This window comes from Mytilus edulis, chromosome 5 (assembly GCF_963676685.1).
Source record: "Mytilus edulis chromosome 5, xbMytEdul2.2, whole genome shotgun sequence".
Classification (NCBI taxonomy): domain Eukaryota; kingdom Metazoa; phylum Mollusca; class Bivalvia; order Mytilida; family Mytilidae; genus Mytilus; species Mytilus edulis.
The window spans coordinates 41,745,850-41,768,098 of NC_092348.1; the positions used below are offsets into that span (position 1 = coordinate 41,745,850).

The window sequence follows — 22,249 nt, forward strand, 5'->3', positions numbered from 1 at the left end:
CTAACTCAAAATATGAACAATTCTATATGAAGGGGGTCTTGAAATCTTTTGACAGTTTACGGAGTGCCATTTTTAAATCTTTTTCAGCTTGAACAAATCACTACTTTACTTTAAAATTTATGACCCAAATTTTTTAACAGTGTAATTCATGGACAACGAAAAGCAAAGGACGATATCTCTGTACTCGGACCATTTGAACGACTTCTCCCCATCTTTGATCGAATTAGTCCGTGATATATAATTTGCAAAAACGTTGTGGGAAAATTGGGTTACATGTAATGATTGATTTTATAGCATTCAAAAGTGGTGAGACGTAACGAAGTCATAGATTAAATTTTTGACCATGGAAATAAGTCAAAACCGTTCATCAAAACAAAAATATTGTTATTAAAAAAAAAATTGAAAGACAGCTTGAAAAATTTGAACTTCAATATAAGAATCAAATAAATCATGTGACAAAATTTTATAGAACAATAAATTGAAGCTATATTATACAAATATAACTGTTTCTGCAAACGATAGATCAAGAACTAAATCGATCAAAGATGGGGAAAAGTCAATCAAATGGTCAGAGTACACAATTATCGTCCTTTGCTTTTCGTTATCCATGAATATACTAGTAGTTCCTAGTTTGGACAGTGTGCTACTTGCCAATTTTTTGTTATACCCCTTTCAAATATATTTCTTCATACTTTATGCCTCCAATAGCAAGTAGTTGTTTGGGGGGATGGGTGGACATTAGACTGTAAAACAATTTGGGTCGTAAATTTAAAAGTAAAGTAGTGATTTGTTCCAGCTGAAAAAGATTAAAAATGACCCCTTCGGACGCTGTCAAAAGATTTTAAGACCCCCTTAACATAGAATTGTTCATATTTTGAGTTAAAGCCAATGGACGTGTCTATAATTTTGATATAATTTGTCCAATAATTAGTAATACACTGTAAACATATTATGGAGAAAGCGCAGGTGGTATTTTTTTTTTATTCGTATTTATTGTCTAAAATAAATGCATTACGAAATTACTGTGTATTTGGACCAAATACTTGTTTAATTTAGAAAAGAAAAATTGGCAAATTTTGGCAACGTGTAAAAACAGAAAACGGCGAGTATAATATGACATTGGTTCTATCTTGAATGAACAAGTACAATTCGATTCAAAACTTTTGGCCACGGAAGACTGGTACAAAACATGCGGCGATAAACTTTGTCAGTTCATAATAGATAAGGTTAGTAAGGAAGAGAGAGAATTGTTAGATAGAGATATAAATATCTGTGAAGTAGAATTTTTTTTACTAAAACAGAACAAATCAACTGGCGAAGATGATACTATATCGGAACTTTATATTGTATACTGGGACATATTAAGAGACAATTTCTTTAGTTTACTACAAGGAATTTTTAATGATACTGGTACCATATTGTGTAACTCTCAACATAAAGGGGTCTTAACATTACTTCATAAAGAAGGTGATAGGGAAAATTAAAAAAAAAACAAATAGAGACCTCTGATAAGTTTATCTGAAAGACTTAAAATAGTAAACCCTAAAATCAATTATACAATTCAGAAGGCTTTGCTAAAGGTAGAAATGTAAGGGAGGCTAACCGAATGATTCAGGACATTATAGAATATATTGACAACGAAGATGAGGTAGAAATTTTGTTAGTTTTGGATCAAACGTGTTATAAGATTGAATTGGAATGGAAATATATTTTATATTTCAGAAATATGAATTTGGGGCGAGCGTAAATAAAAATGTTTTTATACAATGCTACTTCGTGTTTCAAAACCAATAGATTTTTGTATCAAGATACTTTTCGATAACTCACTCCGCTAGACAAGAATGTCTAATAGCGCCTCTTCTGTATAAATTATAGACTGAACCCAAGGAATGTGCGTTTAGGGGTAACATTGAAATAAGAGGATTTAAATAACCAGCAGAGGGAGTGAATTTTCTAGAAACTAAATTATGTATTTTTGAAAAAGGGTTACTTCGATGGAGTTCTAAAAGAACCCCATTTCAATTTGATAAAATCAAATGGATCACAAGTAATGTTAAAAAATTAGGGATGTGAAATGATTATGCAAAAGATGCCGATTATATTTGGAGAAAATAATAGATAAACACAATCTTTAGAGCAAATTTTTCATAACATAGGTTTATTTGTTTGTAAATCAATCATAAATTCAGATGTTAAGGACGTGGTTTATTCATTGTTACATAAAATGATTATGTATTTATCAGCTGAAAAAAGACACACGCATGTTATTGAATCCAAAATAACTGAATTCATGCAGACCTTAGGAAACTGTAAAACTCAAGTTTAAGCTACAAATTTCAAAAATTGATAGTAAGTACGCAAGATACTTTTTTCAATTACAGTTACATAAAATATTGTTCTCATTAAAATGTTGTCTTCGGATAAAATGGCAAATAGAATAGTGTCCTTGTTGATGAAATGTTGTCACATCCATTTGGACAATATCATTTTATAAATTAATGTCCATGACAACATTTCACTGTAAAATTCTGTCCTTTCCAATTAGTCACAGTTAAAAATTGTCCATGAAGTAATTAAATCTAGTTATGTCAGACACGAGGATTCCTCTAACATGAAATTGAAGCTTTTTCTTGGTATATGCGTTATAAACTTATTGAGCAAAACTCATATCACAAAGCAAGCTTTAATAGAGAGGCGAAAGATACCAGAGGGACAGACAAAATCATAGATATAAGGTCATCACACAAAAGAGCAAGCAAAACTCTAGATTAACCTATAGAAATGTTCAGGCATATATTCCTTGTTTTCCTCAAGTCAGATGATTATCCTAATCTTTCGTTTGTACAGCAGTAATAAATGATGATCAAGAACTGTCAATCAATGTCATTTAACAGTCAAATGTGGCTTTAATTACCTCAAGTCGTAATTGATTTATTACACAATCGTTGTCCTTGGATAAAACTTCAAAGGTGTCTAAAAGCAAGTTATGGTGTGTAGGTCACAACATTTGATTAGGGTTCACTGTTACTATGAAATGCAGTTATTGGTTTTCTCAACAGCGAAAGTTAAGATCAGTTTTGAGTATTGTCAATTATAAAGTGACACTTCATTATTGTTTTCTAAACTGAAAAACCACGAAAATCAATCTCCACGAACTAACTTTTGGATACAGAACCACGAAATTTTAATCCCACGACAATTAATGTTTATACAGCATTTAAATTTGGTTCAAAATTTTAAATTCTAATTATTTGTTTTTTTAAAAGACAAGACACACACAAGATGATTTATAAAAGGTTCAAAATATCTTTTAATTAGTTGTGAACCACAAGACCACGCCCAGGTCGAAACTGATGGGAAACCTATGATATTACTGTATTTGTTCTTCATTTGTGCACAACTAACAATTTCGGGGGATTTTTAAGTTAACTTGATAAAGTTAGGAAATATGATTGGATAGCCAATGAGATAACTATCACCAACAGTACAAATGTCGCTGTATTTTTTTTTTTATTATTATTATTATTTATTTATTTATCAGCTCTACCAATACTGTAAGTACGTTGTGCAAAAAACAAGTAAAGTACTCTGAAGGGTCGTTGATTTAACTTGCCTTTTGTCATAAGCTAGGACAATTATGTACAGCTGGTCTTCTAAACATCTAAACAATTGATTTATTCATTTTGTGCAACATATTTGTGAATAATAACGTTGATTTTGCGTAATCTGTAAAATTTGTTTGAAAAGTACAATTTGTCATATAAAAGTAATAGTAGAATACCGCTGTTCGAAATTCATAAACCAATTGAGAAAATAAATCCGGGTTACAAACTAAAATTGAGAGAAACACCTCAAATATAAAAGGAAAACAACAACACACCAGAAACACTAAGTGTATAATAATAATAATAATATGTTTGTTATAGTAGTTGAAAGCTGCATAGAATCGTCTATTCTGGACGATCCGGTACATAGTAAATTTGCTGGTTGGTTCTTTTTATAGACTTCTATATATATAACTAGTCTAAACATCAACCCAACAATGTTAGATGATTGAAGCCCAGGTGGTCGTGTGGTCTAGCGCGCCGGTTACAGTGCAAGCGATTTGGTGTCATAATACCTCAGTAGCATGGGTTCGAATCCCTGCGATGGAAGAACAGAAAATTTGCGAAAGCAAATTTACAGATCTAACATTGTTGGATTGATGTTCAGCCGAGTTGTATATACAGAATGTACACAGCCATGTTTCACCATCACTGCTGGTGATCCGATTGATAAATTTGTTGTAGAGTTGTCAATCGTTAAGACGTTCTTACATGTTTACTTCCTCAGTAAGATTCTAATGTTAAATGAATCATCGTGTAGTCTTCTTAGATTAAACTATATCAATCTTTAAAGAATATAAAAGTCAAACTGAACATCAGTTAAGAATCAGTTTAACATCAGAATCTTACTGAGGAAGAATATCTGTTATCCGAAATATTTATAAATAATTACATTTATAGTAACCTTTTTTTGTTTTTGGTGTTGTGTTCACTTTTTAAGGCGTTTGTATAATTTATTTATGGTGTACATGTATCGTTACTCGTAACGATTAAGCGCCCTCGTGAGGAAAATCCTCGACTATTATTCAGACGTTTTATATATATATATATATATATATATATACATATAAAAAAATCACTATAATAAATGTTCTTTGTGTATAGAAATATATATAAATTACTAATAAATCCAAATTTCCGGTATGAATAGTTTTAATTCATTAGTACTTTCATGTTTTAAATAACAATCTTCAGGTGAAACTATACATGATAAACGTTGGATTTATTAGTAACCTATATACATATATATATAACTCGTCTAAACATCAACCCGACAATGTTAGATTTGTAAATTTGCAAACTTACAGATCTAACATTGTTGGGTTGATGTTTAAACGAGTTTTTTTATACATAATGTACACAGCCATGTATCACCATCACGGCTGGTGATCCGATGGATAAATCTGTTGTGGAGTTGTCACTGGCTCAGACGTACTTATAAATATAATTATTTTCTGTGACTGTATCTTACATTAATTTGTAGGATCCTTTACTATAGATAATTAAGCTGATCTGTAAAAATAACATCTGCATGCCATATACATCATGTACTGTAGTACGACGCTAGATGAAAACTGACGTGGAAAGGTAACACCCGGCCACCGGACGCTTCATTTTCATGAAGCCCAGGTGGTCGTGTGGTCTAGCGGGACGGGTACAGTGCAGGAAATTTGGTGTCACGATATATCAGTAGCATGGGTTCGAATCCCGGTGAGGGAAGAACAAAAAGTTTGCGAAAGCAAATTTACAGATCTAACATTGTTGGGTTGATGTTTAGACGAGTTGTATATATATAACTTTACTAATTCCAATTTCTAGGCATCTTAATGAATACTATATATCATTAAATTGCCTATAGTATTCATTAAGATGCCTAGAAATAGGAATTAGTAAAGTTGATACATATATTTACTCAATTTATTAAATTAAAACCAGAACATGTATCAACGTAAAATGTACTTTTTAAACAAATTTTAGAGATTACGCAAATTATTGATCAACGATATTATTCACAAATATGTTGCACAAAATGAATTAATCAATTGTTTAAACGTCTACAAGACCAGCTGTACATAGTTATCTTCTCTTATGACAAAACGATAGTTAAATTAACGACCCTTCAGAGTACTTTTCTGGTTTTTCCACAACGTACTTTACAGTATTGGTAGAGCTGATAAAAAAATTGTGTTTAATAAAATACAGCGACATTTGTACTCATCGTGATAATTGTCTCATTGGTTAATCAACTTTATATTCTTTTTATTTTGACAGGTTAACTTTAAAATCCTCCGAAATTGCTAGTTGTGGACAAATCAAGAACAAATACAGTACTATCATTGGGTGTCCACCAGTTTCGCCCTGGGTGTGGTCTTGTGGTTCACAACTAATTCAAAAATCTTTTGAATCTTTTATAAATCATCTTGTGTGTGTCTTGTATTGTCAAAAACCAAATAATTAGTGTATAAATCTTTGAACCAAATTTAGATAGATGTTCGGGATTTAAACACATTTTGTCATTCGATTTTTTTTCAACTGATGTAATGTACATTTAATTAATTAGAATTTGTCATTTCTTAACCATTAAAATCTGATTTGTATTCAAAATATCCAGCTCAGCGAATGTAATTATGTTACATCGTAGGTTTCGAGATGAAATATTGTTCATATAATTTTTCTTTTGTCCCTTTTCCATTTTAACCACTACAACATACATATTATAAAAAACCAAGAATGTGTCCCAAGTACACGGATGCCCCAATCGCACAACATGTTCTATGTCCAATGGACCATAAAATTGGAATAAAAAATCTTACTTAGCATTAAAATCAATAAGATCATATCATAGGGAATATGTGTACAAAGTTTCAAGTTGATTGAACTTCAACTTCATCAAAAACTACCTTGACCAAAAACTTTAATCTGAAACGGGACAGACGAACGAACGACGGGCGAAAAAACGGACGCACCAACCAGAAAACATTATGCCTTATATTATCGTTGGTGGGGCATAAAAGAATACACTTGACGATTTGTACTTTTTATCAAATTTTGCAAAAAAAAAAAAAATTATCAACTTTATTACTCTCAAATATGTTACAGAACATTTGATCATTTAAACAATCTCAGCTGTATATATTATTTCGTATGTTAATTTCGAGACAAAATTCAGATTAATTAATTGACACTTAAAAGTATTTTACTGATACGTTTATGGTATACTGAATGTTCTTTAAGGTGTCGTTTGTACAGAATTTTAAAAATTCAAATCCTGTGCCGCTGCTTTATCCGGGGTAGTTGCCTCAATAGGATATCTACTGTGTTTGTTGCAGTATGAATCTGAAATCTTTCAATAGTAGCAATGGAAATTGATATAATGTGTGCTTTCTTAAGGCCAAAATTAGGACGAACACCAATGAAATTGTTGTGTTTATCCTTAGAACATAACTAGTCTACAGATATTTCAAACCTTTCAAAATCCTTTAAAGATTCTCCTGATTCAAGGATTATGTAGTATAAATAGCAAATCTATATTTGCATAAAGGAAATCTTTTCAATGTTCGCTTAATATAATAAGATTGAAAACATACAATTTAAAATTATAAACAAATAAAACAGGTATTGTTATGAAATTATCTCCACGTTAATTAGTGTCGTTTATTATATTTAAGGTTTCCAAGTGATTTGACCGTCGATGTTAAAACAACTTTCTTCAAATTTCGTGTATATTGATACACATTTTAAAGTATGTAAAACGGCAACATATGTTTAGATGTATATGATGGTTAAGATAATACTTAATAGTTATCCCAGCTGTTTAAATTAGATGAAAAACCGTCTACAATTCATAGAATCGAGTTAAGAACGCCACACAACCATTATAATATACTTTATATATTACTATATGATGTATACCCTTTATGACCCCCGAACACGATGAGTAGAAAATAAACAATGTCAAATCGCCCCACTTGCCAATCTGCCCACACTATATTGCCACTTTATAATAAAAACGGCCCACTCTTGTTCAACCGACTCGTCCTACTTTTGAAAAAGTGTAAAATCAAATTGAACAATTAGTCTGACAACCCACTTATTAACGAAAAAGGTTTAAATCCCGCTGAACAAAGGTCTGCCAACTCGCCCCACTTATAAAAAGATCTTGCTTCCTTTAAGTATGTTAAATTACTGTTAGTTCGTATCCAGTCGTCCCGCTGTAGTGGTATGTGTCGTGGCTTGATATGCTGAAGGTCTTGAGTTCGAATCCTTGCATATACACTGGATTTTTTCTACGTGAATTTTGATAGATAGTCTTTTCCGTATAATAAATTATATGTTTTATAGTGGATTTGACATACCCGCCAAAATGTTACAGAACAAAGGAAAGCATGCATAACAAAGAAACTCAAACTGGGGTGATCTGGTAGGGGTGATCCGGCTCAGATCACCCCTGTTCGAACAAAGGAGCTGGGATGTAATGTCAGATACCTTGTAGGCAATGCTAAACAGATAGAATTCAGATCACGGTATATATCTATATGTTTTTATATATATATAATGTCACAATATAGTAAATATATAAAAGATTATCGTGTACGAATATTTATTCTCATCAGATGGTTTTCACAACATGGTACGAGTGGTCAGTTTGAAAGGAAGATATCAGTGATAATAGAATATATTGAACACAAACAAAAAGGTGGAGATCAAGACCCATACACTCACATATGATCGAATATGGTCATCTCCAAATGTAATGAGCAATATGAAGATTAATGTGCCTGATTCTAATCATAATATTATTCAATAAATCATTCAATTACAAACCGCCTACTAAATCACAAAATATGCAAGCAAAGCATTTAAGATATCAACGTGGCAATTGCAATATGTTGCTCAGTCTGAATACATCAGCTGTGTACATGACTATAAAACAGAATGTTCTGTTCTGTTCGTGACAAGTTACCGCAGGAGCAGATTTATCAACTGAGGAAAGACCAGGTAAGTGAAAGTATTAAAATAGAATCGATCAAAACATTAAAGGTGCGGTATGCTAAGTGGTATAAATGGTATGAGTTAAACTATTATTAAATATAAATTATACTTAAAGTATATTTGATTTATACATACAAGACTTTAAAGACTCACGGTATTTATGATCGACAGACAGTGTTCTCACACATTGTATATTATTTTAGAAAAACACACACTCATATTTCAATTATGTTTTTAAAGTTGTTCATGCCTTAAATGGAAATGCAATAGTAAACTTATGGTAGTTCATTCAATTGATTTTTATTGTTAATGCTTCTTTAAATGCAGTTGAATGGAATACGTTGATAATGAAGTTAAAACACCCTGATTAAAACTAAAACTGTGAATAATCTATCTGCATTAACATACTATGATTTCAACAGAATCTTTAGAGCAAATGTTTCATAACATAGGTTTATTTGTTTGGTAAATCAATCATGAATTCATATGTTAAGGATGTGGTTTATTCATTGTTACATAAATTGAGTATGTATTTATAAGCTGAAAATTAACACACGCATGTGATTTGGTCCCAAATAACTGAATTCATTCAGACCTTAGAAAACTGTAAACTCAAGTTTAAGCTACAAATTTCAAAAATTGATAGAAAGTACTCAAGATACTTTATTTAATAACAGTTACATAAAATATTGTTCTCATTAAAATGTTGTCTTCGGATAAAATGGCAAATAGAATAGTGTCCTTGTTGATGAAATGTTGTCACATCCCTTTGGACAATATCATTATATAAATTAATGTCCATGACAACATTTCACTGTGAGATTCTGTCCTTTCCAATTAGTCACAGTTAAGAATTGTCCATGAAATAAATAAATCTAATTATGTCAGACACGAGGATTCCTCTAACATGAAATTGAAACTTTTTATGGGTATATGCGTTGTAACTTAATTAAGGATTTTTTTGTCATCATCAATCAAATAAAAAAATAAAAATATATATGAAAATTCTAAATTGTAGTTTCTATAACTCTTCTTTCACAAAGCACATTTACTGATAATTAATCTATGATATATTGCCTCAATACACAACCTTGGATAACCTGTAACAAGATAAAATTTGATATTATTTATCTTTAGAATAAAGATGGTATATGAAAAATTTGCTGGACATTGTTTCATAGATAGGAACAAGATTTGTGATACAAAAGCATGAAATTTTGACTTGAGGACCAATATCGCATTGGCAAATATTTTGCTTTACATATGTGTAGGATTAACTGGTGTTTAGAGATATGATTTTCCCACAATACGTCTTCAGTACGGCATTAAAGCGCTTTCTTATTGGGTGTCCCTTTACATTTTGCTTGATTTAACAATTCTAGCCACCACTGGTCTCTACTGTGACTTTTGTGAATTGTGAGATAGAACATACGGAATACCAAGTTATTTGTATGTTAATGAATTTTCCCAGCAACTTTATGGACACTAAAGACTGTTGTACTTAAAACGCTGGTCATGCGCATCTTCAATCATTGTTTCTCTCAACCAAATTGATTGATGCAATTTCCTTCAAAATGAAAAAGATGTGTCTAAATCCCGTCAAGGTAGATCATGAAACGGATAAAATAATAAGTCCTTTTGTATTTGATGCACATAGCTATCAAAAAGAATATTACAAACATACCGAGCTCAAAGGAAAATCTAAAACGGGAAGTCCCTTATCAAATCGGAATAAAAAGATATGAAAAACATTAAATTAATCGCAAACAATTACATATTCCTGTAATACAGACGTTCCCTTTATGTATACTAGTTGACATCTGGTCTTGCAGCAAGCAAAACCTACACCTTTTGTTTTTTTGTTTTTTAACTTTAGAATTTGTTTGGAATGCATGTGTTATAGATCAGTCGTACACATTAAATTTTGAGAGTTTGATTTATTTCGGTTAAATTAACCTTTTCACTTTGTCTTTGACTTTCGTCTTGGTAATTTTTGTACTGAAGAAGATGATAATATAATTTGTTTGTTTTGCAGATACGCTTACCAACTGTCAATTGCAATGATAATGGCTCATATTTTGAACTGCATCTTGTTTGTTTTCATATGTTGTATAAGTATTGTTAATGGTGTGATTCCTCCGACTAATGGAGCAGGACCGGCAACAGGAGGTATGCTAATCATGATTTTAAGTTACAAAAACGTCACTATTTGAATTGATTGATTGTAATTACGATAGTGTTAAAAAAAATTAAGATGATAAATCGGACTATATGGTAGGGATTGTTCATCCAACCCCATTTACCTAATTGTTTCAATTTACTATTCTGGTTTATTAAATTGCTATCGATTCTATTCATATAAATAATTAATGTTATTTTCCTGTCGACATTTACATATACAAGTAAACTTTTAATCCCGTACATTTGAAAATTTATTTATTTTCGTTTGATTACAACTTCTTTATATTGTGGCAGGCCACAATTTTGAAATCTTTATTGACATTGAATTTGGTATTTTATGTATCTTTTTAAAGGCCAATATATTGTACAATTGCCATGACGTTGTCTTATCGACATCGGAATCGACTTTAGAGTTTGAATATCCCTTTGGTATATTTCTCCTCCATTTTAACTAATCTCTTAAACTGACAGAAAGTGCCAATCATTTTATGTTATGCTTACCTTCTACACAAGTTTTAATTTGACTTTTTAGAAGGGAAGGAAATCTAAGAATATTTTGCTTATTGTTTTATTTTAATAATATTGTTTAGCAAAGTTTGTAACATCTATACAGCATATGCATAAAGTGTATACAGCTCTTTAAATATCTATCAAATTTGAATAACAATTATACATACGTGTATCAGAGGGTAAAAACTTATTGTTGCATATGTGTACCAACTATTCATATGAATGTGTTATTACACTGTACGCTAAAATGCTACATCTTGAACTATAAATACGAAAAAGAAAATTTGCTCAATTTAATGGCTGAGTAGAAGCCAGGTTTTTTAAATATCACCCTTTATTTAATATAATAAATATCATCAAGATAACAGTATGTGGTCATTAACAAGTACAAAAAAACATCTGACTGCAGAATAAATTGTTCAAGAGATTAGGCAATGAATCTTCATCATGCAATACGTATAAACTGTGTATGTTTATGTAAATATTATATATTTTTAAATTCCTGTATTGTTATTTTTACAGGGGGATTTACAGCGACACTATCCAGTGGTCCGAATTCATATGCGAAAGATGCAATAATCCAATACAACCGAATTCTTTGTCCGAATAGTAATTATAATGCTGGAAAATATACTGTTACTGTGGCTGGTAGTTACTTGGTGTCTGTTACCATGATGTCAGGCACTGTAACCGCTCACACTACTCTAATGAAGAATAACGATATCTATGTGTGGCTATATACTGGTAACCAATATGATATGGCAACCCAAACTGTCTACATGCAACTGGCAGTAGGTGAGATGATTTGGGTAAAGATGACCAACAAGGCATCGATCCTCTTTGATGTTTACAACACTTTCACTGTTGTTATGGTATCTTGATTCAGATGTAATATGACGTTTTTAAAGATGTTGCATTTCGGCCAAAACAATAAAAAAAAAATGAGCAATGAATGCTTTTAAATAAAGTTTACCATTCTTTTATCGTTATACTTTTTTAAATGAGCAATAAGCTAACATATGCCTTTATTTTGATTTTTGAATGACAACGTATTTGTTACGTTCGTATGTAGTGTTTTTAAACGGACTGTCGGCATTCCGATGGGAACCATGTTTGTCCCTGTTCTTGCCGACTTGTTTCTTTATTATTATGAGGCTGAATTCATACAGGAACTTCTGAGGATGAAAAATAAGAAATTCGCAATATCTTTTAACTTTACTTTTCGCTATATAGATGAGTTTTTCTTACTAAATAGTTCAGAATTTGGTGTACATGTTGAATGCATCTATCCCATCGAACTCTAGACAAAGAATACAGCAGATACATATAAGTCTGCCTAATATCTTGATTAATAACTACAAATTGATAATGAAGGTCGGTTGAAAACAATACTTAACGACACACGAGATGATTTCAGCTTCCAAATTGTGAACTTTCATTTTCTATGCAGCAACATTCAAGCAACGCCTGCATGCGGTGTATATATCTCCCAATTGGTATGATATTCCATTGCTTGTATTTCCTATCATGGTTTCCTTGATAGAGGGTTGCTGCTTACAAGGAAGTTAATAAACCAAGAGTTCTAAATGGTGAAAGTGACATCACCCCTTCGTTAGTTAATTTTATGCCATCACGAGTTGGTTGACTGTTCTCAGATGATATCGAATATGTTTCTTACGTCGTGATTGCAATCCCCTTATCTTTTCATTAATGTGACCTACCGAATGAGACTATATACCGGGTTTGTAATAACATGAGTAATACCACGGGTGCCACACGTGGAGTAGGACCGGCTTACCTTTCCGGAGCACCTGATATCCTCCCCAGTTTTTGGTGGGGTTCGTGTTGCTCAGTCTTAAGGTTTTTTGTTATTTTGTTGCTTGTGTACTATTTTTTGTCTGTTTGTCTTTTTCATTTTATTTTTTTGTCAGTTTATTTGCGATTTATGTGATTGGCTGTTCCTCTGGTATCTTGCGCCCCTCTTTTAGTTTTGAATGTACCTTATACTTAAAACAAGATAAAATTCGACGGATGTTTATATTTATTATATCATATATTGTATCAGGACTTCAACATGGAGATGATTGTATATCAAATACGATATGAATTAAAACGTAAGGAATAGGTCAATTAAAAAAAAATACACATCATATAGATTTGAACATTTAAAAATTTAATTTATTAACTGATAGCTGCATCTCACCTACATTTGTAGGATGTCATACGACAATTATATACATTACTTGCAAATGTGTTATGGAATGTTTTGTTTCTTGCTTGGCAAAAATAAAAAATACATATTCGATAAATCCAACATTTAAATTGATTGATTGATTTTGGTGTTTTAACGCCCCTTTAACGCATTTAGATTATTTGGTCGAGACCAGTATTTATTAATGAAGGAAGCCGGAGTGCCCGAAAAAAACCAGACCTTAGATAGGAAAACTGACAATCCTAGTCAATTAAGATTGGAGTCGAGGGCACTCACACGAGCGGGATTAGAACTCACAACCCCCGTGTTGACTGGCTAGGGATAACAGTAGTAACTACGTAGACCACTCATCCACCGAGACTCTAACATATCCGTCAAACCGCATATGTTCAAACACTCTTTTCGAAATAAAATAAAAATGGGCGATGATGTGTACATAAGGGAGACAAAAGATACGAAAGGGACTTACAAACTCATATATCTAAGACGGATATGAATTATGTTATGAAGTATGGGTCAGTGAGACTAAAATAAAACAATCTATAGATATTAAACATTCGAACATTTTATTATTATCAAGATACTTGATTTCTTGATTGACAACATATTTGTAACGTTCGGAGGACGTGTTTTTCAACAGACTGTCGGCATCCCAATGGGAACAAATTGTCCCCCTCTACTTGCTGACTTGTTTCTTTATTATTATGAGGCTGACTTCATGCAGGAACTTCTTAGGAAGAAAGATAAGAAGTTAGCAATATCCTTTAACTCTACTTTCCGCTATATAGATGACGTTCTTTCACTAAACAATAAAAAAATTTGGTGATTATGTGGAACGCAGCTATCCCATCGAATTGGAGATAAAGGATACTACAGATACAGTTAAGTCGGCTTCATATCTTGACTTACATCTAGAAATTGACAATGAGGGTCGGTTGAAAACAAAACTTTACGACAAAAGAGATGATTTCAGCTTTCCAATTGTGAACTTTCTATTTCTAAGTAGCAACATTCCAGCAGCACCTGCATACGGGGTATATATCTCCCAATTGATACGATATTCCCGTGCTTGCATTTCCTATCATGATTTTCTTGATAGAGGGTTACTGCTCACAAGGAAGCTATTAAACCAAGTTCCAAATGGTGAAGTTGAAATCCTCCCTTCGTAAATTTTACGGACGCCATCACGAGTTGGTTGACCGTTATGGAATAACCGTTTCACAAATGATATCGGATATGTTCCTTACGTCGTAACTACAATCCCCTTCCCTTTCATGAATGTGACCTACCGAATTAGACTATTTACCGGATTTGTAATCACATAAGCAACACGACGGGTGCCACATGTGGAACAGGATCTGCTTACCCTTCCGAAGCACCTGAGATCACCCCTAGTTTTTAGTCGGGTTCGTGTTGTTTATTTTTTAGTTTTCTATGTTGTGTCATGTGTACTATTGTTTTTCTGTTTGTCTTTTTCTTTTTTAGCCATGGCGTTGTCAGTTTGTTTTAGATTTATGAGTTTGACTGTCCCTTTGGTATCTTTTGTCCCTCTTTTATTGTTCAATTGATAGTTGCCAAAACTGACAACGCCATGGCTAAGAAAAAAAGAGGTAATTCGAACCAAGTATATAACTTATTGGGTATACTGAATAAATGCACGGCTGCGTAGCCCTTCAAGAGACTTTTCTTATCAGATTAAGTAATATCATATATTATAGATTACACCTGAGTTCTATTGTTATATCTCAATTTTAATAGATCTATTGTTACGGATAACAATGCATTTAACGACAGAGTTTTTACAAGGGGTGTTTCTGAAAACACAGTTCATTGTAATTCATAAGAATTATATATAAATTGATAATTTTTCCAATAGCATGAACTTATAGTTTTCACTACAAGTTGTTTAAAACAATAAACAAATAAACACATTTCAGAAAATTCCAATAGCGAAAACAATATTTAGCATAAATTTTTAATTGAAAAAAACCTTTGAAAAGTCCTTTACTCGAAGGTACAATTCGATTCATCTCAGTCATATTGCCTCTCTTCTAAACATGCTATATCTTCCAAAATCCCCATCCTCCTGATCGTGAGTTGTCCTAAATATTCAATCTGTATTTTTGTATGTTGAGCAGGTCTGGTCGTCGAGTTTTTTTTTATTAAGACACATTTATCCCTCATTATGTACGAACATGATTGCATTTTCTTCTGGAGAATGAGGGGGCATTTGAACATATAGAATACATTCGTGATTACCTTCTGTAAACTGTTAACAGTTAACATTACTTTAGGATATAATACTGCCTTTATCTTTAATGTCTAGCTAAATCCAACGCTTGACTCAAATGTCGCCCACCTCTTACCTGTCCATATTGACAACTGCATACACAAAGAATAATGTATTTTTTTGTAATAAGAATGCCCAAAACGGTCAACCTTGACCTGCAGATCCTACGTCATTCCACTTTTTAATCTTTTCTCTTGATGATGATAACATGTATAACATAAATACAAGTTATGTCCTCGTTCTAACCCTGTATAACAAACAAAACTTAAGAAAACTTATGTGTTCAGTTGTCTTATCAATTGTTACAATACAAATGTCTGTTTAACTGAAAATAATACCGGTAGATAAAGCATGCTTACGATTTCAGAAAAGCTGATAAGCAATCTTTAGCCTACAAACATCTACAAAGATCGTTACATTTATTAATTGGTGCTTACCGTCACTTTCAACACTATTGTTCTTTGTTTTGGCTGTTTTTATGTGCAGAAGAAGCCGTAGTATTCTAACCTTTTGCAGTTAAACTGAAATTCATAGTCAATATGATTGAAGTCGAGCGCAAATTCCTCGAGCTTCTGTGTTTCAGACTAGATATATAATAATTCGACTACATAGACTACTAACCATACTACGGAGAATTAGTTGTGTTTCGATACAGATTCATTATTTTTTATAGTTGTGATGTTTTCAACAAAAATGTCTCTGGAAACATCCCAGAATTTGTAAGACAATACATTAATAGAATCATAATCATTATGATGTTGCAGAACTTATAAAGGATGGATCTGAAAATATTGGTTGATTGCGGAATTACTGAACGTCTTTCTCAACTTTTTATTTTCATAATTTGTAAAAATAAATTGACACCCTCTTTTTTTGGATTTAAAAGTTGATAAACACTTGATGTCTGTTCGAGTGTCAGAATATTTCTCGTCGGAAGTAGTATGTGGATATTCACAATACAAAAGATCATCATTACGATAACCAGTATCATATTTGCAATCAATTTAATCGGACTCAGTTAAATTAACGCACTCGTCGTCGACAAAATTAATGGTCTTAAACAAAAAGCAAAACTCATATCACAAAGCAAGCTATAATAGAGGGGCGAAAGATACCAGAGGGACAGACAGACGCATAGATATAAGGTCGTCACACAAAAGAAAAAGCAAAACTCTAGATTAACCTAAAGAATTGTTGAGGCATATATTCAACTGTTTATGGATATAGTGCCATACATTTCAAATTTAGCCTATGAATGATTAACTAAGTTCGTAAACTAGCATCATTTACTTTTGTAAACATAATATCCCTATCAGTCCAGAGACTGATTATTGAATTATATTGGCATTTTAGAACTTCTAGATCATCTCAACCCATTAGCCATTTAAATATATTTTCGGTGTTACGTTTCTTTAGGTTCTTACTCCATACGTGGATACAAATTTCAACTTGATCGATTATTTTCTTCAAATATCATCGGAATCTTTTGCATAATCATTTCACACCCCTAATTTTTTAACATCACTTGTGATCTGTTTCATTTTATTAAATTTAAATCGGGTTCTTTTAGAACCCCATCGAGGTAAGCCTTTTTCAAAAATACGTAATTTAGTTTCTATAAAATTCATTCCCTCTGCTGGTTATTTTAATCCTTCTATTTCAATGTTACCCCTAAACGCACATTCCTTGGGTTCACTCTGTACAGAAGAGGCGCTATCAGACATTCTTTTCTAGCGGAGTGATATAGCATATAGATACAAAGAACAATTGGTGTTAAAACACGAAGTAGCATTGAATAACAGCATTTTTATTTACGCTTTAAATTTTTGCCCCAAATTCAAATTTCTGAAAAACAAAATATATCCATTCCAATTCAATCCTATAAAACTTTTGATCCAAAACTAACATAATTCCTTCTTAATCTTCGTTGTCGATATATCATCGTACCATATCTGTTTGTCGTAGCTTTATGTTAAATTTCTCTCCGTAAATATGTGATTTTGTATATATTTATTTAGAAGTTATATGTGTTAGTAACGATTTATTTTGTCTTCAAATTTTGATTGTGTCCTGGGAAGTGGTTATAGGGTTGAGATTTTATCACACGCTTCGTTATAGTATCTATAATGGACTGCCAATACCGCCTTTAAAAGTGATGAACCATGTCGTCTTTTAAAAAAAAGTGATTGTACCTAGTCAGCCATAAAACAGTAATTAATTGATCTTGTCGTTAAGGATTATATTTCTTCGTTTTGTAGAAACGATTTGACTGCTAACCTTACACTGTAGTAACTGTTTGTTTTGCCGAATATGTTCGATATCTCGATTTATATACTTCAACCTGAGGATATATCTGTTCAGTTTTAACGCAAAGCCATGTAAAAAGTAAGACGATATCAGTAAAGAGTTGATAACACTATTGATAAATATCAAATAAAGTTTCACAATTGAACCCAGGTGCACGAAAGATTAAGAAGACTAGTACTTGTTCAGCTGGTAATTATGTACAATATTCATTGCTTTATATTTGTGTAGTTGGCTGAAAAACCTCTCACATTTGAGTAAAGGTTTTTTCTAATGTAAAGAAAGTATTTATAATATGTCAGCCTAAGCATTACCCACTACAGACTGTAAGGAAAATCATACTACCCCCTCTACCTAATTATTTATTGCAGATTCGTAGATCCACTCTTTACCTAGTAATGTATGCACGGTATTACGAATTTAAAATCTACAATTTAGCCTAAAAACGGATGGCTCCATACGAAAATTGCGGCCGGTAAAGGTCTTTTTACTAGCGTTTACAGAAGCAGGTTCGATTAAAAGATTGTAATTTGATGACATCGATAACTTAATCAAGCCTATTCAGACCGAAAGTACATTTACAATGATTCAATAAAGATGTTCTACATAGTATATCAACCAGGATAGATTTCGATAAAAACTGGGGGGAAAATACCAAATGTATATATAGAAAAACAGAACTATAAGAAAAAGGAGTGCATGTTGGAAAGGGACAAGGTTTTGTCTTGACATATCCACCCACAGCCACCCAATGATGCGGAAAGAGCATGATATGCATGTTGGGTCAATTGGTCAATTGGTCAGGAGGTTTTACGCATCCGTTTTTTTTCCTGAGTTTTGAGTGCCTACTGGATATTTTCTGAATGACGAAAAGGTTATTTTACAGTGTTAATAACTTTACTCATTTGTTATTGACAAAACTGAAACATCCGTCTAATTTGAAAGTAGTGATATGTATTAGAATTCAATCTAAAGCATAACTATATCATAGCTATAGATGATTGCTATTTTGTATTTTCAAAATAATCAAACGAATTACCAATTGATAAACTTGTATCTTAATAAAGTCTGTTATTATTTTGATAAGAACGAATATTATAACTTTCATTTTTTTTTAATTCAACACCTTTTCAAAAAAGTAATCTAAATAAACTAAAAACGTGTTGAAATGAGTAGACTTTCAAGATCGAAAAACTTTCAGGCCTTGAAGTCACAAAACTCAGTGCTCGGAGCACAAAAATCATGCTCGAAACATGAAATGCAGCATTTTCATTGGTTGGTTCTTGAGTTTGAGTACAAACTTCATGCTCGAAAGTTTTATGACCGTGAGGCCAGGAGCGTACATTTTCAAGTAGTAAAAGTACATCATGTCTAATAATCCGCACTCAAATATATGCATTTTAGTTGGGGTTTTATTTTTAGGTTTGTAAGGGTTGTTACCTTCATTTATAAGGAGAGTTGTTCGTGAGTACACAGTATATATTGGCTAATCTTTTGTTTATGTTGTGACTGTGCTGACATAAACCACAAAGGTACTAAAATAACATTATTTTTTACTTGATTATTTGATCAGTCTGTTCACATAGCTTTACGTCATTGTATCAATTTGATTGGGAAAATACCAATCAACGTATACCTTGCGATCAATTGTGTATAATGTCCAACTTGAACTGTAATTTAGTCGATTATGTTCTATTCTCAATCTTAATTTGTATAAAAATCAAAACTTATGAAGGGCGAACACAAGGTATGAAATATCTTTTAAGCTCTATTCGGTGTTATAATTAAAAAGTTGTCATATCAAATTCCATTAAACGATTGAAGCCCTATTCACGAACAAATAGAAATCCAATATTTATCAGACAAATCAAAAATATAAGTTTATCATGCATTAAATTATTGATATGTAGCATCATTTTGTTCACTATCCTTTTCACTATCTTCGAATGGCTGCACGCGATCTTTCACGATCCACTAAAATATTAGTACATATTTTACCTTTTGCTAAATGTCTGAATCTACTAGCACAAAATAACTTTAAGAACCAAATACTGTAAACCAACTTATTTTCGCGAGCGATTTATTTTCGCGACTTTCGCGAGTAGAAAAATAACGCGAATATAAATCGTCGCGAATATGTACAACTTGGTTCTTTCCTTATTAAACTTCATCAAGTAAATCAGAAAATCGCGAAGTTTAATAGCCGCGAAGTGGTCAAGAAAGGGTGAAACGCGAAATAAAGTATCCGCGAAAATAAGTTGGTTAACAGTAGAATGACATGTTTCAACGAAAAGTTGTTAAGTCATTCTAATTATGAAAAAATATCTTGTTTGTTTTCATATTGAATGTCATTGAAATATCGAGGAAAAAACAGCCTTTTTTTAATTTTGTAACAAACGGTTTACTTTAAACCTTAATCTACCCTTTTTTTCCGAAAAGATTTCCTTCACGATTATATATACGAGCTTTCAAAATCCAATTGCAATACATTACCATTGTTAGGTATACTTTCACGATTCCAATTGCAATACATAACCATCGTTAGGTACACTTTCACGATCCAATTTCAATACATGACCATCGTTAGGTACTCTATCACGATCTTGTTCTCAATATTATGAATAACATCCGTATTAATGACTCAATCTCAGACTACCAAAATGCATGTTATATGAAAGTTTCAAGTTCTGTATTTGTACTGTTAGTGTTATTACAACCTTAAGGTTGATACCTCAACTGGTTGATTGTTAGTCCCCGAGGATATGTAACGGCGAGCCTATGGAACAGTATTATGTCCCTTTAAAATGGAATGTTGTAAAATTAGCATTTAATTACTATTGTTAATATTTATAATTGAAAAAAATGGTTGTTTAACATGTCAATATATTTAGTTACATTATAGTGCTATAATTCATTGAATTTATTCTCATATTTTGTTGAATTTTCAACCTATTATTTAGTTGTAGAGTGTTTATATTTGTTTAGTATTTGTTATTATAACCGATGATTTAAAATTTGTACTGGGCTTGTTTTCATAAGCCACTCTGGTTGATATAACAACCACTCATTTTAGCTTTAATTTAAGTGCTTACTGGTCTTGCACAGACCTCGATTACTGTCTACACGAAAGGTGTTGTCTACACGAAAAGTGTAATGCATTCTACTGCTTCTTGACACGATGTTGCTTTTGTGCCTAGCAAAGACAAAGGCTAAAATGCATTTAAGCTATGTCACTTTTGTTTGAATTTTTACTTGTTTTTCAATTACATGTTTCATGTTTTTATCTTTATGAAATTGTTGATATTTGCAGAATTGTAATTTGCTAATAAACTATGAAACTTGCTAGTGTTTAGTTTTGGAAAGTCAAATATGAAAGATCAGAGACTTAGGATCGAGATTTGAACTCTTCATGCAGAAATGGGTACACAGTTGGTTAAAATATGTCGAGATTGACACGGAAATACACAACGTTAAACCCCTCCGGTTACAGGTATAACATGTTTGGTGCGTTTCCCTCAGTTCTAGTTTGTTACCCCGATTTTGTTTTTTGTCCATGGATTTATGAGTTTGAACAGCGGTATACTACTGTTGCCTTCATATAACAATCCCTTAACTAGAAATTCCGTTCAGGGTCATACTTTTGTCATTTGTTCTGAGAAGGTTGAGGTTTTAAAATATTTCGGTGTCGAGCATTACTATAAAGGCATATATTGTCGAATTGCTCATTTGGTGCAGATACATTGCTACAGTGATTTGTTCCTTTCTTTACGTTTAGTATATTTATTTTAGGTCTGAACAGTTAATTCTTTTTTTTTCAACTTAAAATATTTTATTTCACTACTGGTTGTGAACAATGTCCCTTAGCGCTACAACAATGACGCTAAGGTTCCTCCCTGTGTTGTTAATTGCTAATGAAACCAGGGGATTTGATTAGCAAAATATCTTATATTTATATGTTGTGTTAGTTGCATTTTACAAAGTATTCATACGAGCACACAATACATTTATATTATTCAGTGATCCTATATATAAACAGAGACATATACACATGTGTATATATGTCTCTGATATAAACACTCATTTAGGAAAGTAATAAGAAAAAAGAACACAAAATAACCGGAGTTTTGCCCGTCATTAGGTTTGATTATATAAAAC

The 22,249-nt window shown here is 32.0% G+C and overlaps 1 long non-coding RNA gene across 1 annotated transcript; it reads left to right on the forward strand.

The window, feature by feature from the left end:
- Window positions 1–8,499: 8,499 nt before the first annotated feature.
- Window positions 8,500–12,266, forward strand: LOC139523701 (uncharacterized). The gene is made up of 3 exons (XR_011664669.1): window positions 8,500–8,603; window positions 10,633–10,766; window positions 11,811–12,266. It is a non-coding gene; the product is annotated as an uncharacterized lncRNA (long non-coding RNA).
- Window positions 12,267–22,249: the final 9,983 nt, after the last annotated feature.